General features: G+C 51.6%; 1 protein-coding gene and 1 pseudogene across 2 annotated transcripts in view; one reads left to right on the top strand and one right to left on the bottom strand.

Moving 5' to 3' along the window:
• The window catches only part of DMXL2 (Dmx like 2), a 1,907,871-nt gene that overhangs the window by 360,272 nt on the left and 1,522,928 nt on the right, over nt 1-24,671 (bottom strand). The gene's annotated exons all lie outside the window — the stretch shown is intronic.
• The window catches only part of LOC144826392 (uncharacterized), a 46,442-nt pseudogene continuing 38,494 nt past the window's right edge, over nt 16,724-24,671 (top strand).

Below are 24,671 nucleotides of genomic sequence, written 5' to 3'. Positions count from 1 at the left end.
GAAAAACAGCATCACATAGCCAGGGATGGCAACGTAGAGCCACAGAAGTGGCCACAGCACGGCCTAGAGTATCGGCAACATCCAAGCCCGCACGAAGAATAAATGCGGCCAGCTCCCTACCATCCAACACATGGCTCTGTAGGTCAGAATGGGCACCCTCATGAGAGACATGAGAACGAAGGGACACCACAGAGTCCCACAGACTGGAAGTAGCCCTGGTCAATACACACAAAGTGTTAAGCGCCCGCAAAGCAGCGCTAGAAGAAGCGAAGACATTACACCCCCATTAATCCAACCGCGGGGCCTCCCGAGACGGAGGAAACAACACCACAGGCAAAAATGGAAAGGCATTCCGCAGAAGAGAGCCTTGAGTAGAAGGGTGGAAAGAAAGACAAACGGGGTCCTGTGGAGCAGGGCGGTGACGATGCAGAAGTGCCTGAGGCACCAGATCACCCGTGGCAGGGCACGCCCAAGCCTCCATTAGAGAATTGTAGAGAGACGCTTCAAAGGGAAGGAACAACTCCCGTCCACCAGAGCCCTGGTGGACCAGAGCCCTGGTGGAGAACTTCCAAAAGGTTGTCCGTAGGAAACAGAGTGACAGAATACCAGTGGCTGTGGAAATGGCCCAAACAAAGGCAACACTAGCCTCCGTAGCGCACCGAGGAAGAGAGAGTAATTCCTCCGTGGGTGACTGCTGCAGGCTGAGACGCCTGTCCCCTTGTCCAGGGGAAGCGGCCCGCTTCGGAAAAGTGGGGGATCCACAGATGAATGAGGAACCTGAGGAGACCCAGGAGGCAGAGAGGCCGGGGGAAAACCCATCAGTGAGCCACGGAAAGATAGGTTCAAAGATTTAGGCCATGGGGACGGCGAGGAGCCCTCCCTGGAAGATGCCAGTGAAAAGGCAACAATACGGCGCCCTGTTTCCGGGGAAGAACACACCAACAGATGGCCGACCTCTGGAGAAGAAGGGACCTCAGGGGACGAATCCTGAACCCGATGCCGACGCAGCTCCGTGGAGTCTGCCACCAGTGCCTGATTGGCGTCAATCGGCGCCGTAGTGGGCACTCGTGGCGCCGGCCTGACTCAAGCCACCACGTGCTCTCCATGAGGGTGGGGCGGGGTCGACGCCAGAACATCGAGAGAGCGGTGCCGAAAAGGCGCCGGCTCTGCCTCGGATGGGGCAGCCGCCCACGCCGAGGGGGACTCGGGAAAGCACCCAGGTCCCTGCCTCCACCCGTGACTCCACCGGAGCCGGGGAGGGAGGCTCCTGGCACCGAAACAGTGCAGGCTCAACCTCTGGTGAGGAAGCTGCCTGCTCGGAGGAACGAGGGGGACTCGGGCCAAGCTAGGTGGTCTCCTGCGACGCCACAGGGAGCCCCGTAGAGATTTGCGGCGAGGCAGGGATGCCAGGCGCCGAAGAGGGGCGCCCCGACTGACTGCACCTCGACAACACCACCCTCCTATGACCTGGGGCCGAAAATTCTGGCGCTGGAGCCGCAGGCGACTCTACGGAAGGCCCCGCGAGAGGCAAGGGATCCGCGGACGTCCCAGGAGGTGGAGGGGGGGCCAAAGAAGCCTGCAGCGCCGCCACATAGGCTGTCATTTGAGCCCTAGTTGCCTCTATGCCGGGAAACGGCGGGTAGGAAGACGACAGGCGGGGGCGCATGTCCCGGGGGAGCAGACACCCACCGCGAAAGGAGGACAAGGCCTCGGAGACAAACTGAAGGATCTACCAGCCGGCGAGCCACGCCCTTGGGGCCGCGGCGAAAGACGACGTCGCAGACGAAACCGGCGGTTCCTTGCTTCCGAGGTAGGGGACAGACGATGGGATGATATCGGCCTGGACAAAAGCGCCAAGAGCAACTTCATCCGGCGCTCCCGCCGTGACTTAGGCTTAAGGTGCTGGCAGGCTTCGCAGCTCTCAGAGTCGTGGTGCTCACCCAGGCACTACATGCAAATTGGGTGAGGGTTTGTCGCCGACATGGGACGCACACAGGAGGTACACGTCTTGAAGCCCTAAGGCATTCGCACACTGTTCCACTTAATCGCCACAGCGCGTAAAAGAATAGAAGGCCCGAGAACAGGCCAGGACACAATCTGGAGCCGCAGTCTGAGAGGACAGTTGTGAAGCGGCTCAAAGTGAACGTATATCAAATAGGTCAAGACCAAATTCAAGTCCCACTGAGGCATTGCGAAAGGGATAGGAGGAAAGAAATGAGTAATGCCTTTTAAGAAACGATTTACAACCGGGGACTTAAAGAGAAAAGGCTGATCAGGAAGCCTAAAAAAGGCAGAAATGGGTGAGAGATAGCCCTTGATAGTACCCAGAGCAGAGCCCTGCTGGGTCAAAGGGAGGAGGAACAAAGAGGGGCAGAAAGAGGATCCACAGCCTTTGCTGTGCACCATGCCACAAATTTGTACCATCATCAGGCGTATACCGTGTAAGTGGAGGGGCGCCTGGCTGCCAAGATTACATCACAGACTTCGGAAGGCAAGTCAAATGATGTCAACTGCCGCTGCTCAATCTCCACGCAAGGAAGTGGAGGCTGGACAGATTCGGGTGGAGGAACGTCCCCTGCTGCTGCGACAGAAGATCCTACCGAAGAAGCAGTCTGATCGGAACATCGATGGCCATGTTTCAGCAGCTTGGGATACCAGACTCTTCATGCCCAATCGGGAGCCACGGTCACGCTTGATCTTCTTCAGCATTCTGGGCAGAAGTGGTATAGGCGGAAAGGCGTATAGAAGACCGCAACTCTACTAGTGACGAAAAGCGTCGCCTAGCAAGTGCCGCCTTGGAAATTCCAACACGCAGAACTGCATTCTCTTCGGTGGCGAATAGATTTAACCAAGGCTCTCCCACCTGCTGAATGAGACCTTGCACCACCTACGAGTGAAGACGCCATTCGTGATCCATCATGCACCTGCAGCTGAGTTTGTCCGCCCTGGCGTTCAGTTAACCTGCCAGGTGTTGAACCGCCAGGGATATGCCCTGATGTTCCAGCCATGTCCAGAGGTGGAGGACCTCCTGACGAACAAGTTACTTACCTTCGGTAACGATATATCTGTAAGAAACAGTAGTTAGTATTAGATTCCTTACCTTAGAATATCCCCAGGCGTCAGTCTGGATCCGGAAACTTTTGCGTAGCAGTACCCCTGCGCGTCGGTAGGCGTCGTCTGCAGGCGTCCCCTGCGGCTCCGCGTCGTCGGCATCGTGCGCCGTGATGACGTCGCTGGAGTATATAGACGCCGCCTCCGCGCGCTGACGTCCGTTCTTTGCACACAGCTTTTCCGCGCCAGAACACGCAGAGCCATGTGAGAACTAACACTGGTGCCATGTGAAACTAGGGCCCTGAAAGGGATGTCCTTAACCCTAGGTATCAGTTCGCAGAACGGGGAGGATGGGTGGGGCGGTAAGGAATCTAATACTAACTACTGTTTCTTACAGATATATCGTTACCGAAGGTAAGTAACTTGTTCATCTTAAAGAAACAGGTTAGTATTAGATTCATTACCTTAGAATAGATACCCCAGCAATACCAACCCCGGTGGTGGGTCTGCGAACCAATACAAACCTACACCAGAAAGTCCTGGAGGACCGAACGGCCAAAGAAGCCATCCCTCCGGACTTGACTGTCCAGGCAGTAGTGCCTCGCAAAGGTGTGCAGCGAAGCCCACGTAGCCGCCTGGCAAATGTCCTGCAAAGGGACTCCCCGGCCCAGGGCAGTAGTAGCCGCCGTGGCCCGAGTGGAATGGGCCCTCAGCCCAACAGGAGGCTCCTTCCGAGCCAAAGAGTAGCATGCTTTGATGCACAGGACGACCCATCGAGAAATGGTTCGTTTCTGTACCGCCCTTCCCTTCTTCTCACCCACGTAGCCAACAAACAGTTGGTCATCCACCCGTAACTGGCGTGTGCGATCCATATAAAATGAAAGCGCACGTTTTGGGTCCAGACGATGGAGCCGCTCCTCATCTTTTGAAGGATGCGGAGGCGGGAAGAAGGAAGGCAAGGTGATGGACTGCCCGATGTGAAAAGCAGAAACTACTTTGGGCAGGAAAGAAGGTCTAGTTCTAAGAACCACCTTGTCAGGATGAACGGACAAGAAAGGAGGTTTCACAGAAAGAGCCTGGAGCTCACTCACTCTCCTGGCAGAGGTGATGGCAACCAGGAAGGCCGTCTTTAAAGTGAGAAGACGGAGAGGACAGGAATGAAGCGGCTCAAAGGGAGCGCACATCAAGAAGGTCAGAACCAGGTTCAAGTCCCACTGAGGCATCACGAACGGAACAGGAGGAAACATGTGCGTGATGCCTTTCAAGAATCTCAGTACAATAGGGGACTTGAACAAAGATGGCTGATCAGGTAGCCTTAAGAAGGCGGAAAGGGCAGAAAGGTAGCCCTTGATAGTGCCCAGAGCAGAGCCCTGCTGGGCAAGAGAAAGAAGGAAGAGGAGAACTTCAGAAAGGGGAGCAGAGAGAGGATCCACAGCCTTTGCTGTGCACCATGCCACAAATCTGTTCCACCGGCAGGCGTATACCGACTTCGTGGAGGGACGCCTGGCTGCCAGAATCACATCACAGACTTCAGGAGGCAAGTCAAATGGCCTCAACTGTCGCCGCTCAATCTCCAAGCATGGAGGTGGAGACTGGACAGGTTCGGGTGGAGGACCGTCCCCTGCTGCTGCGACAGAAGGTCCTCCTGAAGGGGCAGGCGGATCGAGGGACCGACTGACATGCTGAGTAGCTCGGGATACCAGTACCTTCGAGCCCAGTCCGGAGCCACAAGGATAACTTGGGCCCGGTCGCGCCTGATCTTCTTCAGCACTCTGGGCAGAAGTGGTATAGGCGGAAAGGCGTACAATAGACCGCAACTCCACTCGCGCCGAAAGGCGTCTCCGAGCGAGTGCCGTCTTGGAAACTCCAACGCGCAGAACTGATGACATTGCGCGTTCTCTTCTGTGGCGAATAGATCTAACCAAGGCTCTCCCCATTGCAGAAAGAGGCCTTTCGCCACGTCCCAGTTCAGACGCCATTCGTGATCCACCGAGCACCGACGGCTGAGTTCGTCCGCCCTGGCGTTCAGAGAACCTGCCAGGTGTTGAACCGTCAGAGTTTGTTGCAGTACCACATGGCGGTGGTGTTGTCCGTGAACACCTGCACTACACTCCCGTTGACAAAGGGGAGGAATGCCTTCAGTGCTAGGCGAATCGCCCGCAGCTCCAACATGTTGATATGGAGCCGGGACTCCGCCGGAGACCAGATGCCTCTGATCTCCGCCTCTCCCAAGTGGCCTCCCCAGCCCTGGAGGGACGCGTCCGTCACAACTACGTGCTCCGGTTGGGGAAGGGAGAGGGATCTGCCCCTGACCCAATCGCGGTCCGTAAGCCACCACTGCAACTGTCTCGCAGTGCCCTCCGAGATCAGGACGTGGTCGGATAGGTTGCCCTGATGCTGGGCCCACTGAAACTTCAGGTCCCACTGCAGAGCCCGCATCCGCCACCTGGCGTGATGCACCAGAAGGATGCAGGAGGCCATCAGCCCCAGAAGCCGCAGCATCAACCTGACCGAGACCCGGGATAACGGCTGAAAGATGGGAATCAAAGCCTGAATATCCCGGACCCGCCGTTCCGGAGGATAAACCCGAAACTGCGCCGAGTCGAGAACCGCTCCGATGAAAAGGAGCTGTTGAGAGGGGCACAGGTGTGATTTCGGCACGTTGATGGAAAACCCCAGCTCGTGCAGGAGGTCTGCCGTCACCTGGAGGTGGTGGACTACTGTCTGGGGCGAGCCCGCCTTCAACAACCAGTCGTCGAGGTAGGGGAAAACTGAAACCCCTAACCGGCGCAGATGAGCTGCGACCACCGCCATCACTTTCGTGAACACCCGTGGGGCGCTGGTAAGGCCGAATGGGAGCACGATAAACTGAAAGTGCTCGTGGCCTACCGTGAACCGCAGGTAACGCCGGTGGGCCGGCAGGACGGGGATGTGAAAATACGCATCCTGCAAGTCCAACGCTACCATCCAGTCTTGCGGGTCTAGAGCAGCCAAGACCTGAGCCAAAGTCAACATCTTGAACTTCTCCTTCCCGAGGAAGCCGTTGACGTTCCGTAGATCCAAGATAGGACGCAGGCCCCCCTTGTCCTTCTTGGGCACCAGAAAGTAGTGGGAGTAGCAACCACACCCTACTTCTGGCCCAGGAACGCGCTCGATGGCCCCCTTGGCCAAGAGGGCCGTAACTTCCTCCTGCAGAAGTGTCAAGTGGTCCCCCGACACACGGTGGTTCTGCGGTGGCATGGCTGGAGGAGTGGTCTCGAAGGGGAGGGAGTAGCCCCTTCAGACGAGCTGCAGCACCCACCTGTCCGAGGTGATAGTGCGCCAGCGGGAGTGGTGATGGCGAACCCTGCCACCCACTGGCGTCACATGGGCCCGAAAGCCCGGACTAGGAGGATTTGGAGGGTGCTGCGGGGGGAGGTGTGGCCTGACCTCGCCGCTGTCCCCGACCGCCACCACGGCGGAATCCACAGCCGCCACCGCGTTGAGAAGTGTTCTGCGGTGCGTGGCTGGCAGCACGTGTGGGACCGCCCCTTCCGTGGCCACGAAAGGAGCGAAACGAACCCGTTTGCTGGCGCTGGGTCGAGAGACCCAAGGACTTGGCCGTGACCCTGGAGTCCTTGAAGCGCTCAAGCGCGTTGTCCGCTTTGTCGCCAAACAGGCGACTGCCATCGAACGGCATGTCCATCAGGGCATTCTGGACATCCGGCGAAAAATTGGCGGATCTAAGCCAGGCGTGGCGACGAATCGTCGGTCGTATCAAGACCACACCTGATCGAATACCTCGCCGCATCCCGGCCTTCAACCATAGTCTGGCCGAGCTTGTCCCGTACCTCCTGCGGGCATTGCGGCAGACACTCCGCGACCGTATCCCACAGAGAGTGGGTGTAGAGGCCCAAGAGGCATGCGGTATTGCAAGACCGCAGTCCCGCACTCAGGGACGAGAAGACCTTCTTGCCAAACTGGTCATACCTCTTTGACTCCCGGTCGGGCGGGGCCGACGGGAATGCGGATTGGGATGTGGAGGCCTGGATCACCAGACTCTCAGGGGTGGGATGGGTGGACAGAAACTTAGGGTCGTCCGAACACGGACGGTGGCGCCTGGCAACGTTCCTGTCAACAGGCGAACCTGAAGCGGGCCTGGACCACGTGCCCAACAGAACGTCCGTCAAGGCTTCATTAAACGGCAGCAGAGGCTCCTGTGGGCATGACTGCGGTTTGAATACCTCGGTGAGGATGTTAGGCTTCACCTTTGCGACGGGGAGCTCAAGGTGCAAGGCCTTGGCAGCCCTCATCAGCACCACAGAGTAGGCAGCCCCAGCCTCCGACGCCACAGTGGGAGGCGAGACAAAACCAGGGTTAGGCAATTCGTCTAGACCACTGGCATCACCCAAGTCACCTGTCCAGTCCACGTCGTACTGACCGTCGCGTGTCAGTGGGTCCTCAGACCCCTCCCAACCCTCTCCATAATCTCCATCATCTCCGTACTCGGATTCGACGATGTAGACCGGCTCCTCGGGCGACGCCGGTCCGACTCCGCGTCCGGAACTGGAGAGGAAATGGGGGTGGCGCCGCCCGGAGCCGGCGCCGGAGCCCCGACGCCTGCCGGAACCGGCGTCGGAGTCTAGGCGCCGCGCGGAGGCGGCACCACGGGTTGCCCCAATGGAATCGACGCCGGAGAGGCCGGGTGACCAGCCGGCGACGACCCTGAAGGGCCCAGCGGCGCCGGAGCCGCCGGCGGCATCGGGGCCAGAGCACCCGACGGCGTCGGTGCAGGAGCACCCGAACCGCTTGGGCCCCCGGACGGGACCACCGGGCCCGCAGGCGCCATAGGCCCCGTCGGAGGAGACAGCGCCCTCATGGCCATGAGGAACTCCTCTATCTCCTCGCGCGACGCGCCTTGCCCAGGGACCGACGGGTATGGAGCAGGCAGCGTCGGCGACCCACGCGGAGCCGCAGGGGTGGGGCCACCCGAACCCCCGGCCGCATCGCACGAGCGTCGGGGGGAGTCGGGGGTGCAATGACGACGCCCCGACTTCTTGTGTCGCTTCCCTGAGGAACCGGAGGAGTGGTGACGACTTCCGGAGCGCTCGTGGCGGCTCCGCGACCGTTCCCTCGACCGCTCCCTCGACCTCCGGCCGGACCGGGACCGCTCTCGACGCGGGGCCGACATCCGGAACTCGAGCAGCTTGCGGGACCGCTCCCGCCTAGCCTTGCTCGTCAAGGCCCGGCAGTCGACGCAGGACTCGACGTCGTGGTCCGCGCCCAGGCACCGGAGGCAGAGTCGATGGTGGTCGGTGACCGACATCAGGTGGTCGCACCCGTCACAGTTTTTAAACCCGGGCATCCTACCGGCACCAAAAAAGTTAGAAGTTATCAAAAAACTAGGTCAAAAGACCGGAGTACTGCTCTTCGGATCTGCGCTAACTGGCGCGGAAAAAAGAAGAACTGACGTCAGCGCGCGGAGGCGGCGTCTATATACTCCAGCGACGTCATCACGGCGCACGACGCCGACGACGCGGAGCCGCAGGGGACGCCTGCAGACGACGCCTACCGACGCGCAGGGGTACTGCTACGCAAAAGTTTCCGGATCCAGACTGACGCCTGGGGATATTCTAAGGTAAGGAATCTAATACTAACCTGTTTCTTTCAGATATAGGGTCCATGACCTAACCCCAACTTGTTTGTTGCAGTACCACATGGCGGTGGTGTTGTCCGTGAAGACCTGCACTACACTTCCCCGAACAGAGGGAAGAAAGACTTTGAGTGAAAGACGGATCGCCCAAGCTCCAGAAGGTTGATGTGGGCTCAGACTCCGCCAGAGACCAGAGGCCTCTGATCTCTGCCTCTCCCATGTGACCACCCCATCCCAGAAGGGATGCGTATGTCACCCCTGGGTGTTCTGGTTGGAGAAGGGAGAGGGATCTGCCGTTGACCCAATCCTGGCTCATGAGCCACCACTTCAATTGTCGTGCAGTGCCCTCTGAGATCTGGACGCAATCGGACAGATTTCCCTGATGCTGCGCTCACCGGAACTTCAGGTCCCACTGCAGAGCCCGCATGTGCCAGCTGGCATGATCGACCAGCAGGAAGCAGGAGGAATGAGGCCCAGCAGCCTTAGGATCTTCCCGACCGAAACCGGGGACAGAGGCTAAAAGATCGGAATCCTAGCCCGAATATCCTGGCCTTGCTGTTCAGGAGGATAAACCCGAAACTGTCGTATCCAGAATCGCTCGATGAAGAGGAGCTTCTGAGAGGGGGTCAGGTGTGACTTTGGCACGTTGATGGATAACCCCAGCGAATGTAGGAGGTCGGCCATAGCTTGGAGGTGGGAAACGCCAGCCTGGGGCGAGCCTGTCTTCCCCAGCCAGTTGTCGAGATAGGGGAGGACTGGAACCCCTGATCTGCGTAGATGAGCTGCAACCACCGCCATCACTTTCCCTGAACACCGGAAGAGCACTGGTAAGGCCAAAGGGGAGCACAGTGAATTGAAAGTGCTCATGACCTACTGTGAACCATCGGTAACGCCAGTGGGAGAGCACAACAGGGATGTGGAAACAGGCATCCTGCAAGTCCAACGCCACCATTAAGTCTCCGGGGTCGAGGCAGCAAGGACCTGAGCCAATGTTAACATTTTGAACTTCTCCTTCTGGAGAAAGCAGTGGATGTGCCTGAGATCCAAGATAAGACGCAGGCCTTTATCCTTCTTGGGCACCAGAAAGTAGTGGGAATAACAGCCACAACCTACTTCTGGGGAAGGAACTTGCTCGATAGCCCCCTTCGCTAAGAGAGCCATAACTTCCTGATGGAGAAGGGCCAAGTGATCCTCTGACATGCGATGGAATTGTGGTGGCAAGGGTGAAGCAGGTTGCCTCGAAGGGGAGAGAGTAGCCCCTTCGGACTATCTGCAAAACCCACCTGTACGCTGTGATGGTTTGCAAGTGGGGGAGGTGTTGGCGGATCCTGGCACCCACTGGCAACGCTGGAGGGTTTGGAGGCTACTGCAGAGGGGGCGCTGGTGGACTGGCCCGCCCACTGGCCCCCCTGATCCACAACGCTGGATCCGTAACGAACATCAATTTGTGACAGGAGTCACAAGCCTTGAAGCCGGTTCGAGGATGGGACATCCCAATTGCACCAGGAGTCGAACGACTTGAAAAAAGTCAACAAAAGTTGAAAAAGAGTAGTCAAAAAGTGAGTAGAGGTAAAGCTCTCTCCGGATCTCATCCCAGCGACCACGACACTGACGACGAACGTGGAGTGGACCAACGCCACCTACCGACGCGCAGGGGTAGTGCTACGAAAACATTTTTCTGGATTCAGTCTGACACCTGGGGGTAATTCTTAGGTAAGGAATCTATAACTAATTGTCTCTTTCAGATGGTCAAGGGCAACATCCAATGTCACTGAGCAGAGCTCCTTGCCACAGAAACAGGAGTGTGAGCCAAATCTGCACTGAGAAATTCAGAAAAAGAGGGGGGAAAGGGGAAATCTAGAAACACATCCACGAGGTAGAGAGCACTAATCAATTGTTCAAGAGAACAGGTATTGGTATAGACAACCTGTGGTCAGTGAAAATACTTAGAGAGAGAATTGAGCCCTCTGGGACTATCTAACGTAGACAACGCAGAGGAGGAATGGTTAGGTATTGCAAATGCAATGACCAAGTGAAGGTATCACTAGGACACAAGGAAAGGTGCAGTGACAAACGTAAACCCTCCTAAGAAAGTCAGCATGGAATGACTTGCAACACAGAACATATATAAATAGATGCATAAAATATATACATGAAAATATACATACATATATATTCATACATGCACACACACATATTGTAGAAAACCCAACTTCTCTAGTGCACCACATGAGGTACATTGTTCAGAGAGGTCGAAGAGACCCATATTGGTTTGCAGAAACAAAAGTAGATAATACAAACGCTAGCTGCAAATGTACCTTCGGGTGGCACTGGGAGATGTCAGTTGGGCTGTGGAGCTGGACAATGCTGGACCAGACTTTGCTGTTAGAGAGGCCTGAGGCTATAGGGAGATATCACCTCTATCTCTAAGGGAGTTTCTCTGGTGATTGGCGAAGTGCTGGAGACTTTCCGGGGTTTGTGGAGGCCACACAGCAATGAGACGAGTTGGAGGATGGTGATGGTTGAGCTCTGTAGCAACAGGAAGGAATTTGCCCTCAAAGTCCACCATAAGGTTTCCAGTTCTCGGTCCAACAGCGTTCCTTTGTTCATCTCTTCTTGTGAACGTGAATACTACTGTTCAAGGTTTGGAGATGCCACCTAAATACTAAATTTAGGGGCATTTAACAAGGTAGTGACAGGTAGTGGCCAATGGGCCTCTTACCTTGGACATCTACACCCTCTATCATGCCCACCTTCTGTGGGAGGAGGACATAGCTCAAGCCCTAATTGGAGAAGTCCCACCATCTTCAAGATGGTGGGCACTGAAAAATTCTGCTTCACCTCACCTCTAGTACTCAGGGGTGAAGTTGGCAGAGGTGGGCTTAAGGGGGCTGTGCCACAGTAGGGAGCTGGAGCTCCAGAACCAAGCTGCCCTCCTCAGATGTTCAGGAGCAAAGGTGGAGCTTAACTCTGTAGCGAGGATGGGAGGAGAAAAGAGGCCAGAGAATGGGGAGAGTCAAGGCCACTAGCCTCACCCAACTCAGGATGCCAACTAACCTTCTAAGGAGGCTGGACAGTTACAGTCATGGGGTCAATAAACCCCATTTCTTCTCATACACAAAAAACCTGTTCTCCTGGAGAAAAACCAGTAGAGGCGCCTCAGAAGGAGGAAAGATGTCCAGAGCGAACTGCAACACCGGCACTGCCATCAATGAAGTCTGATTTCACTCTGGCAACACACCGGCTACGGAGAGGAGAGATGACCTAGCATTAATAGGAGTTGCCGAAGTCGACAACAGAGTCATCTGAGCAGACACTGGTGTTGAATGTGGGAACCCAGAAGGGCTGGGCACCGGAGCCGACATGGATCAGACTACGGATCCAGAGGGCCTAACTGCCCCTTTTTATACCTCTCTGCAACGCAGCCCCCTGGCGCGTTTGCAGAGGGGGAACTAATTCCCCTTGCATAATGGGGGTCCCTGGGGGCCAACTAGCCCACCAGGAACCTCCAGTATGCGCCAGGGGGCTGCGTTGCAGAGAGGTGTATTGAGGCCACGCCCCTTTTTACACCTCTCTGCAACGCAGCCCCCTGGCGCGTTTGCAGAGGGGGAACTTGCATACTGGGGGTCCCTGGGGGCCTACTAGCCCACAAGGAACCTCCAGTATGCGCCAGGGGGCTGCGTTGCAGAGAGGTGTAAAAAGGGGCGTGGCCTCATTACACCTCTCTGCAACGCAGCCCCCTGGCACATACTGGAGGTTCCTGGTGGGCTAGTTGGCCCCCAGGGATCCCCAGTATTCAAGGGGAATCAGTTCCCCCTCTGCAAACGCGCTGGTGCAATCCGTAATTTTTTTTATCGGCAGGGTACGCGTACCCTATGCGTATCCCGCTATTTAAAAAAAATTATAATAATTTTTGGGGTATCAGGAAGATTAAAGATCCAGGTTTTCAGTGCCTTTCGGAACTCTGATTCTCGTTCCATGGCACGCCGATGAGGGGGGAGTTTATTCCACGCCTTTGACCATAGCACAGGCAAGGATTTGCAACCTCTCGAACTGAGTCTGAAGGCAGGGACAGACAACAGATTAGCATTGGAGGACCTCAAGGCACGCAAAGGATGGTACCGTGAGAACCTCCCTTGAATGTACTTCATGTACAATGTACTACAGGCTATAGCCGTGTCTAACGGTCCCTATGGAATATTGCATGGGGAAAACACGTTTTGGGACCCCCCCTTTTTCCTCAGCCCCCGCCTCACGAATCGCCCCCAAACTTTCAGGGAAGGAGCGGAACTGAGCAGGTCATCTTCTTGGAGAATCAGCACCAAAGTTATTCCAAATAGAATATAACTACCTACTGGCGACCGCTGCAAGGACAGTCGAAACGTGTCCGAACTAGGCCGAAATAAATCAATTTTGGGCCAGCTACACACGGCGTCGTGGTTATCTTTTTGGCTACAAGGAGGGTAACGAGCAGTGCATTTCACGGACCTTCTCTAGTGGGGTCCGACTAACGATGCGACTCTCGAGGCAGGCAGCGGTGGACACACAGGAGAACAAGCAAATATATATATATATCTATCTATCTATCTATCTCTATATATATATATATATAAAAATATATATACAGGATTCCACAATCCCCAAGACACAGGTACGGACCACACCGTGTTGTTAGGTTTTCAAAGTGCCGTTTATTGCATTCCAATCTGCAGCATCTTAAGATGACCAGTGCCCAGCATTACGCGTTTCGTCAGTGAAACACTGACTTAATCACATGATGTGCTCAGGGACAATGCGCATTAAAGACCAGTGAAATAGGTGAAAAAAATTGTCAATTTACACACAGCCCTGCTATTTATGTGAAACATAGCATAGAAATAGAAGAAACACTTCCATATTGCATTTAGATACCAGTAAAATACAAAGTATTCAAGGGACTTAACCCCTTTAGTGCTTCTGTCGGCCAATGGCCGTCAGAAGCACTACCTCCCTGGTGCTGCGCACGTCCATTGGACGTCACCAGGGAGGGTTGTAATTAATTATTTCCTGCCTCGCACCTGTTTTTTTTTTTATCATTTCTTTCCGTGGGGGGGACGTGGAAGGCTTTTAGCTTCATCGCCCGCCCCCCCTCCCGCCCATCTGTGACGTCAGCGCGCCACGAGGCGCTCTGACGTCACTGAGTTCCCCACCGGAGCCGAGGACAGCAGCAGGTAAGGCCGCGCTCGACTCCGAGGGGGAGATCTTTGTGAAAACAGCCTCCCCAGCTTTCAGGGAGGCCTCGTTTGAAAGGGGAGAATCTCCCCTTTCAAACGAGGCCTTCCTGAGAGGGTTTCCTGGCCGTGGATCGCAGCAGCGCTGCGATACACGGCCAGGAAACCCCACTAGACACCAGGGATGTCTTTGGGGGGGTCGGCCTTTGTGGTGACGGGTCGTCCCCCCCCCTGGGGGCACATTTTTTAATTATTTGTCTTTGCTTTCCCTGGGGGGGTGCGATCGACCCCCCAAAATGTTGATAATACGCAGTAAATAAAAAAAAAATAATTGCGGCGATATTTACAGGGGGTCGGTCCTTTTGATCAGTGGCCGACCCCCTCTGGGGGACATTTATTTTTTGTATGTATATTTATGAAGCCCAGACTTTACCCAAAGGTCTCTGAGCGCCTGACATTACATTACATGAGGCAAACGTGCCAATTGTGAGCAAACAAATACAAGAGGTAGCACACAGTACATTGCAGGAGGAAAAGGTGATGTGTGTGCAGGTTACAGAAGCATACAAAGTACAAGTTGAGTATCTGCCATTGCAGTGTTATACCTGTAACTCAAGATCAAACGTTACGTAGGCAATGGTGGCACTTGTGCAAGTATCAAAAGCAATCAAAATGTAAGATTTGAAAAAAAATGACGTGTGCATGTTACAAAAGTCAAGAGCGCTTCGCAATAGGATCAGTACTGATACATGATGTGAAAATTGTAACTGATCAATTTACAAAACATTAGGGTACATGAGGCATAAGTGACAATTGTGAGCAAACACATGCAAGAGGTAGCAAACAGTTTATTACAGGATGGAAAAGGTGATATGTGTGCAGGTTACAGAAGCATACAAAGTACAAGTAGAGGTATAATACTGCAATAAATGGCAGATTTTCAAACACAAGATCAAACGTTACGTAGGCCATGGTGGCACTTGTGTAAGTATCTAAAGCAAACAAAATGTAAGAGTAGAAAACTGTGTAATAGAAAAGTGACGTGTGCATGTTACAAAAGAGTACCAAAGACAAGTAGAAGGATAATCCTGCAATAAATGGCAGACACTCAAACCACAAGAATACACAGGAGGCACTTACATAGTCATGGAGAATAGAATTTTCTATAATGCAAGGGGTTCCTTCAGATAAAAGAGAGGGCGTGAATTGAATTTGGAAGTGTCTTTGAAGGAGGAGAATTTTGAGGTCAGATTTGAGTGCCTGGGAGGAGGTGGTGGTCTGGCGCTGAGGCGGAAGTGACTTCCCGATTCTCAATTTTTTTTGAAAGTAAATGAAAAATGGTACTGATATTGACAGGGGGTTGGTCCTTCTGATCAGTGGCCGACCCCCTGTGGGGGACTGCAATCAAGTATGGGGGCATACTTGATCATTTATGTGCCTGGATTTAACTGGGGGCGAGATCGCCCTTCAAATATTGAAAGAAAAATGTAATGAAAAATGGTAGTGATATTGGCAGGGGGTTGGTCCTTCTGCTCAGTGGCTGACCCCCTGTGGGGGCAATGCTGAAAATCTATATATATCGGAAAATATTGGAATTTCTGTTGGGTTCACCATTGGCTTCCAGGAGAGCCATAGGCATGCACATAGCAAAGTGCATATGTGAAGAGGTTAGTGGGTTACTGCTTTTGTGCCCTTTTGTTTTTCGTGCTTTCCCAGTATAAGGACTCAAACTATATTGCCTACCAGTATAGATGGCATGTTACTGCTAGACTACATCATGTCCTGTATGATGTAGCATTTCCTATAAAGTGATGTGCAAATGTCTCTGTGCAATGTGTGTGTTGTAAAGTGCATCGACACGGTACACTGGTGTGAGTGTTATTATAAAAGTGAAAGAATCTGAGACACAGTTGTTATTGAAATTTGAGGGGCACTATGGAGCTTGTGAGGGAATCCATGGCAGAGGTGGTCATTGGTGGGCTTCCTTTGAGTTATAATATAGCTTGATTTTCATTTGGAATAGTAAAGCGGTGATATTGCAACTAAACACTGGTCCACCTGGAAGGGCGCCTTTTCTTGTAATTATTTATGTGGATATATATATATATATAGGTATATATAAATTCAGAAACACAAAGGATGCTGCACTCCAGAGATTGGTTTCTGCGTTGTTTTATTTTCACCACAACAGGTGGTGGTGAAAATAAAGCAACTATGAAACCTGTAGTGCGGCATCCTTTGTGTTTCAGAATTTCAATCTTGGGTAAGGTTTCTACCCGTTGCTGCCTGCACCAGGTATTGAGCATGCTGACATTTTGAATTGTTATATTTATATATATATATATTTACTGAGATATTTCTTAGTGCTGAAGATCTGTATTATGTAGTCAGGTAGGTGGATTAGTAAAGCCACACAGTAGAAACACTTTGTAACAGATTAAGTGTATGTGAGAGAGGGGCTATGGAGAGATGAGGGGCACGTTTGCAAGAATGGTAGTGGGCGCATCAAAGGTGGTCATAATGTGCAATTGTAAAGCACACGTTCCTCCGTAGGCATCTTGGTGCCAAAATGATGGTCGCACTGGCTCCCACCAGCGCTAAAAGGCTGCGATGATGGGTATGTGGCAAGGTAAAGTAATACTGCGTTTTTGTTTCTTTCTTTCTTAGTCTTTTTGGAGAGCGTACTGATTTTGCAAAGGTAAGGTGACTTCGTCATTATTGATTGAAACACTTTACTCTCGCACACACCCACTTACACTTTAAAACCAACAATCTATCTGCCTTCTACATAGGTTAGTGTTTTAAAAGGATAGTTTAGGCACTAAAAGAGATGGCCCATCGTTGGATGAATGCCACCCAGGCCCTAAATCTGGTTCTGGAGTCCAGCTCTGAGGCAGGATCAGAGACTGAAACAGCAGATACTGAAACAGCATCTGAGGGAGAGGACAACGGAGCCGAATCTGGGAGTGAATTTTCAGTCGGCGCAGTTCAATCCGATGACTCATCGTCCAGCGATTCTGAAGGAGACGATGTCAGTGGTGCTGTCCCTTTGCCAGCACAGTCTGTGCAGCAGGACACCCGTAACCGGTTACCTCAACCCAGAGTGCAGGCACGTGCGGCTGCACGCACAGACGGTGTGCTGTCTTGGCAGCCTCCCAATTTAGTTCAGCCCCAAATTCCGCCTTTCACTGGCGATGCTGGATGTAAAGTTGATACTGCAAATTTTTTGCCAATCGACTACTTCCTTCTCTTTTTTGGGGTTGACTTTCTAGACAAAATTAAGGAGCAAACAAATTTGCGTGCCGAACAATTTCTGAGGGAGCAAGGAGGCACTCTAGGGCCTCATTCTAGGGTGCGCAAGTGGACTCCCACTTCTGTGGAGGAGTTGAAGATATTTTTAGGCCTCACGCTTAAAATGGGGATAGTGCATAAACCAACCTTGGTATCCTACTGGTCTACTCGCACGGTTTGGTTAACCCCCATCTTCGCTGCATACATGAGCAGAGATCGTTTTTTGCTTTTGCAGCGCATGCTGCATTTCAATGACAATTCTGCTGCATTGCCCCGGAACCATCCAGACCATGACAGGTTGTTCAAAATTCGGCCTGTTGTGGATCATTTGTCTGCCAGGTTTCCAGAGGTTTGTACTCCTGGAAAGAATATAGCCATCGATGAGTCCTTGATCTTGTATAAAGGGCGGCTGCTGTTTAGGCAGTACATTCCGAGCAAACGTGCTCGCTATGGCATCAAGCTGTACATGCTGTGTGAGAGCACGACTGGCTATGTGTATAGCTTGAGAGTGTATACAGGGAAGGACACATCTCTTAACCCTGTAGGTTGCCCTCCTATGCTAGGGGTCACAGGAAAGATCGTATGGGAGCTTGTCCAGCCACTCCTTCACAAAGGTTATAACCTTTATGTGGACAATTTCTATACAGGAGTAGAGCTGTTCAGTGAGCTCTACAAAGCTGGCACCGTGGCTTGCGGTACAGTTCGTTGTCACCGCAAAGGATTTCCGCAGGAGCTTGTTTGCAAGAAGCTCCAGAAATGCCAGAGCCTTGCGTTGCGTTCCAAAGAACTGCTCGCAGTCAAGTTCTCAGATAGGCGTGACGTGTATCTGCTCACTACAATTCATGATGAGAGCACTTCCCCTGTCACGGTTTGGGGTCAAATGGCCGAAGTCCACAAGCCCACCTGTATACTTGATTACAACAAGTACATGGGCGGAGTGGACAAGAACGACCAGGTTCTTCAGCCATACAATGCGAGTCGTAAAACTCGCACTTGGTATAAGAAACTGTTTACGCACCTGATGCAGATGTCAACATACAATGCGTATGTTGTTTATCGTCAGACCACCGCAGGAATTCTCATGTCTTTCCTTGACTTTCAGTTGTCCGTGATTGAAAGTCTTACTGCAACAGAAGCAGAGGCCTCTACTTCATGTGTTCTGGAGGACGTGGCAAGGCTGCAGGAGCGACACTTTGCCGATAAACTTCCTGCAACAGCCAAAAAGGAGCGACCATGTCGTCGTTGTAAAGTGTGCTCAATGCAGGGAAAAAGGCAGGAGAGTCGTGTTTACTGTCCTCAGTGCCCAAGTACGCCCAGCTTATGTTTTCCTACTTGCTTTATGTTGTATCACACTAAAGCAAAATACTGGGAAATTGACTGAGGTGGAGCTGACAATAGGTTAACCGTTCAGTTGGTGTGAATGGATACCTACTGTCTGTGGGCCACACCTTTATCTGTTTTCAAAACTTGGTAGTTGTTCTGTTCGCCAATTGACAAGTGCATTATAGTTCCCATGCTGCTCATACTGGTGGACAGAACATATGCCACGTTGTCATGGAGTTTCCCATTCCACCGTTCATCGTAGTTTATGATGTTCTCTTTAGGAAGTTTTTGAAAATTCCAGCATGTTTGTCTTAGTTTCAAAGGTAGATATGCTTGCTCAGCTCGAGATATGGCCTTGCGGCATACTCGGGCACCCCCCAACTTGCATCCACACACTGGAAGGAGTTGGATAGAGCATTGTGAGAGCATTGATTGCTCGTGGCAGAAATGATCACTCAAGCTTCAAGTTGCTAGTGATTGAAGGCATTAGTATAGAGGTTCTTAACAATTTGATAGGGTTAGTGTGGACTCTGAGGACAGACACACAAACGGGTTATAACACCTTACGGTATGTATGCTTTCCAATGGATATTGCAACGGTAGAAGGCAGATAGTAAAGGTAGTATAGATACACGTTCTGTCTTTTTTCTTCCCCATGGATTGAAATCCATTGCTGCCACATTCACACTGAATTTCCTGTAGCACTTATGGGTCAATGCTGCTTGCCATGTTCATCCTCCGTTAGAACTTAGTAGATGGTCAGTTTGCTGTATGATAAGTGCATTACAGTCACTGCACATAACGGTTTATTGCACATATGCTACGTTGTCACGGACTACCCTTGGTTCACATTACTCCGTTCATAGTTTATATCGTTATTTTTTGAACATTTCCAGCATGTTTGTCTTAGTTTCAAAGGTAGATATGCTTGCTCAGCTCGAGATATGGCCTTGCGGAATACTCGAGCACCCCCCAACTTGCAACCACACACTGGAAGGAGTTGGATTTAGCATAGTGAGTGCACTAACGGTGCATGAAAGACATGTCTTCCTGAGCCTCATGTGGCTGTCATGGAAGCCATTAGTATAGGTTCACTGGGCATGCGTTTGGTAACGTTCTGGAAGGTGGGGGTAGAGACTTGACAGGTTGGTAAAAAGTCATTATGTCTTGTGGCATATGACTTATGATATGTTTTGAACATTTTCAGCATGTTTGCCTTAGTTTCAAAGGTAGATATGCTTGCTCAGCTCGAGATATGTCCTTGCGGAATACTCGAGCACCCCCCAACTTGCATCCACAAACTGGAAGGAGTTGGATTTAGCATAGTGAGTGCACTAAAGGTGCATGAAAGTCATGTCTTCCTGAGCCTTGTGTGGCTGTCATGAAAGCCATTAGTATCGGTTCACTGGGCATGTGTTTGGGAACATTTCTGTAGAAGGACGTTGAGACTTAACAGGTTTGTAAAATACAGTCAAAGTCATTATGTCTTGTGGCATATGAATGTGATGGGCCCTTGCATGGCGGCAGTATTTTTCTGTGAGTGCAAGTGAAATGGTTGTTTGGGCCCGTGGCTGGCGGTATGGAAGTCTTGTGTGTGGTGTGTGAATGGCGTGTGAATGGACCATAAAGTGGTTGGTGCCGTGACGTGGCTTTATGGCTCCCCTTCAGAAGGCTTGGCTTTAATATTTTAATATTTTACGTATTTGTCCTTTGAAGCCATCGTTTCTGGAGGTGCTAAAACCAATCTGTGTAAGTGGTGGATTTGCTTTATCAAATTAGTGTTAGATTTATATTTGTGTTGGTTTAATGGTCTTTTGTGAGTTTTTTTTTTTTTTGTTAAAATGGGTAGCAGGGGACTTTCCGCCCCACCTCAATCCTCACATAGGCAAACTTTTACATTTTTGAGTAGTAGGAAAACCATTGTCAAAACCACCAGCTTTTGCAAGAGGGGTTACCTGGGTTTTTGGCCCCGTGCTAGACGGCCATCTAGGGAAACCTAGCAAACCCACACATTTCTGAAAAGTAGACACCCGGGGGCTTCCAAGGAGGTATGGCTTACGTGGATCCTCCAACGTTCCTTTACCCAGAATCCCTTGCAAACCTCATTTTTTGCATGCAAAAAATCTGTTTTTTCACACGTTTTAGTGTGGGAAAGCGTGGCATCACTGGGCTCACACAAATTACCTCCCACCCAGCGTTCCCCAAGGTCTCCCGATAAAAATGGTACCTCACTTGCGTGGGTAGGCATAGCGGCTGCTTTAGGAAAAGGCCCAATTCATACTGTGGAGACGAAAACATTACCTTTAGCCAAATAATCTTATTTTTTGAGGGGGTCACCTGAGCTTTTGGCCCGGGGCTTGGCAGGCATCTTTGGAAACTACCAAACCCAAACAGTTCTGAGAACTAGACACCCGGGGGAGTCCAGGGTGGTATGGCATGCGTGGGTCCCCCAATGTTTTCCTACCCAGAAACCCCTGCAAACCTGAAATTTTGGTCAAAAAACCCACTTTTCCATACTTTTTTGGGTGGGATCTCGCTGCCGGAACAAATGTCCTACCACCCAGCGTTTCCCTTGTTCTCCCGAGTAAAATGATACCTCACTTGTGTCGGTGGGCCAAAGGCATGTGACTTAGGCTGGGGTGCTTAATTTGTAAAACGTGAATATGAGTAAAAACTACTTTTTTCAAAATTCATTTTTGGCGTGTTCTGCTTTGGGGCACCCACACAAGTGAGGTATCCTTTTACTCGGGAGAACAAGGGGAATGCAGGGTGGTACGACTTTTTTGCCGGCACGGCGATCCCACGCCAAAAAGTTTGGAAAAGTGCAATTTTTACCTAATTTTAAGGTTTGCAGGGAGTTCTGGGTAGGAAAACATTGGGGGACCCATGCATGCCATACCTCCCTGGACTCCCCCGGGTGTCTAGTTTTCAGAACTGTTTGGGTTTGCTACTTTGCAAAGAATACCACCGAGCCCCGGGCCACAAATTCAGATGCCCCCCCCCAAAATCAAGGTAGGTTTGCAATAAGGTAATGTAAATTCACCACCGTACGATTTGAACCGTTTCCTGTTGCAGCCACTATGTCTACCCACGCAAGTGAGGTACCGTTTTTATCGGGAGACCTGGGGGAACGCTGGGTGGGAGGTAATTTGTGTGAGCCCAGTGATGCCACGCTTTCCCAGACTAGAACGTGTGAAAAAATTGATTTTTTTCTGCTAAAATTGAGGTTTGCAAGGGATTCTGGGTAAAGAAACGTTGGCGGATCCACGCAAGCCATACCTCCTTGGAAGCCCCCGGGTGTCTACTTTTCAGAAATGTGTGGGTTTGGTAGGTTTCCATAGATGGCTGTCTCGCACGGGGCCAGAAACCCAGGTAACCCCTCTTGCAAAAGCTGGTGAATGTAACAATGGTGAAAATCTTAAATCCACCAGGTTTTGCAAGAGGGGTTACCTGGGTTTTTGGCCCCGTGCGAGACAGCCATCTAGGGAAACCTACCAATCCCACACATTTCTGAAAAATAGACACCCGGGGGCTTCTAAGGAGGTATGGCTTGCGTGGATCCTCCAACGTTCCTTTACCCAGAATCCCTTGCAAACCTCATTTTTTGCATGCAAAAAATCAGTTTTTTCACACGTTTTAGTGTGGGAAAGCGTGGCATCACTGGGCTCACACAAATTACCTCCCACCCAGCGTTCCCCAAGGTCTCCCGATAAAAATGGTACCTCACTTGCGTGGGTAGGCATAGCGGCTGCTTTAGGAAAAGGCCCAATTCATACTGTGGAGACGAAAACATTACCTTTAGCCAAATAATCTTATTTTTTGAGGGGGGTCACCTGAGCTTTTGGCCCGGGGCTTGGCAGGCATCTTTGGAAACTACCAAACCCAAACAGTTCTGAGAACTAGACACCCGGGGGAGTCCAGGGTGGTATGGCATGCGTGGGTCCCCCAATGTTTTCCTACCCAGAAACCCCTGCAAACCTGAAATTTTGGTCAAAAAACCCACTTTTCCATACTTTTTTGGGTGGGATCTCGCTGCCGGAACAAATGTCCTACCACCCAGCGTTTCCCTTGTTCTCCCGAGTAAAATGATACCTCACTTGTGTCGGTGGGCCAAAGGCATGTGACTTAGGCTGGGGTGCTTAATTTGTAAAACGTGAATATGAGTAAAAACTACTTTTTTCAAAATTCATTTTTGGCGTGTTCTGCTTTGGGGCACCCACACAAGTGAGGTATCCTTTTACTCGGGAGAACAAGGGGAATGCAGGGTGGTACGACTTTTTTGCCGGCACGGCGATCCCACGCCAAAAAGTTTGGAAAAGTGCAATTTTTACCTAATTTTAAGGTTTGCAGGGAGTTCTGGGTAGGAAAACATTGGGGGACCCATGCATGCCATACCTCCCTGGACTCCCCCGGGTGTCTAGTTTTCAGAACTGTTTGGGTTTGCTACTTTGCAAAGAATACCACCGAGCCCCGGGCCACAAATTCAGTTGCCCCCCCCCAAAATCAAGGTAGTTTTGCAATAAGGTAATGTAAATTCACCACCGTACGATTTGAACCGTTTCCTGTTGCAGCCACTATGTCTACCCACGCAAGTGAGGTACCGTTTTTATCGGGAGACCTGGGGGAACGCTGGGTGGGAGGTAATTTGTGTGAGCCCAGTGATGCCACGCTTTCCCAGACTAGAACGTGTGAAAAAATTGATTTTTTTCTGCTAAAATTGAGGTTTGCAAGGGATTCTGGGTAAAGGAACGTTGGCGGATCCACGCAAGCCATACCTCCTTGGAAGCCCCCGGGTGTCTACTTTTCAGAAATGTGTGGGTTTGGTAGGTTTCCATAGATGGCTGTCTCGCACGGGGCCAGAAACCCAGGTAACCCCTCTTGCAAAAGCTGGTGAATGTAACAATGGTGAAAATCTTAAGTCCACCAGGTTTTGCAAGAGGGGTTACCTGGGTTTTTGGCCCCGTGCGAGACAGCCATCTAGGGAAACCTACCAATCCCACACATTTCTGAAAAGTAGACACCCGGGGGCTTCTAAGGAGGTATGGCTTGCGTGGATCCTCCAACGTTCCTTTACCCAGAATCCCTTGCAAACCTCATTTTTTGCATGCAAAAAATCAGTTTTTTCACACGTTTTAGTGTGGGAAAGCGTGGCATCACTGGGCTCACACAAATTACCTCCCACCCAGCGTTCCCCAAGGTCTCCCGATAAAAATGGTACCTCACTTGCGTGGGTAGGCATAGCGGCTGCTTTAGGAAAAGGCCCAATTCATACTGTGGAGACGAAAACATTACCTTTAGCCAAATAATCTTATTTTTTGAGGGGGTCACCTGAGCTTTTGGCCCGGGGCTTGGCAGGCATCTTTGGAAACTACCAAACCCAAACAGTTCTGAGAACTAGACACCCGGGGGAGTCCAGGGTGGTATGGCATGCGTGGGTCCCCCAATGTTTTCCTACCCAGAAACCCCTGCAAACCTGAAATTTTGGTCAAAAAACCCACTTTTCCATACTTTTTTGGGTGGGATCTCGCTGCCGGAACAAATGTCCTACCACCCAGCGTTTCCCTTGTTCTCCCGAGTAAAATGATACCTCACTTGTGTCGGTGGGCCAAAGGCATGTGACTTAGGCTGGGGTGCTTAATTTGTAAAACGTGAATATGAGTAAAAACTACTTTTTTCAAAATTCATTTTTGGCGTGTTCTGCTTTGGGGCACCCACACAAGTGAGGTATCCTTTTACTCGGGAGAACAAGGGGAATGCAGGGTGGTACGACTTTTTTGCCGGCACGGCGATCCCACGCCAAAAAGTTTGGAAAAGTGCAATTTTTACCTAATTTTAAGGTTTGCAGGGAGTTCTGGGTAGGAAAACATTGGGGGACCCATGCATGCCATACCTCCCTGGACTCCCCCGGGTGTCTAGTTTTCAGAACTGTTTGGGTTTGCTACTTTGCAAAGAATACCACCGAGCCCCGGGCCACAAATTCAGATGCCCCCCCCCAAAATCAAGGTAGGTTTGCAATAAGGTAATGTAAATTCACCACCGTACGATTTGAACCGTTTCCTGTTGCAGCCACTATGTCTACCCACGCAAGTGAGGTACCGTTTTTATCGGGAGACCTGGGGGAACGCTGGGTGGGAGGTAATTTGTGTGAGCCCAGTGATGCCACG

The sequence above is a fragment of the Lissotriton helveticus genome, chromosome 3_2 (assembly GCF_964261635.1).
Source record: "Lissotriton helveticus chromosome 3_2, aLisHel1.1, whole genome shotgun sequence".
NCBI classification, from domain to species: Eukaryota; Metazoa; Chordata; class Amphibia; order Caudata; family Salamandridae; genus Lissotriton; species Lissotriton helveticus.
This window is presented reverse-complemented; position numbering and strand designations above follow the sequence as displayed.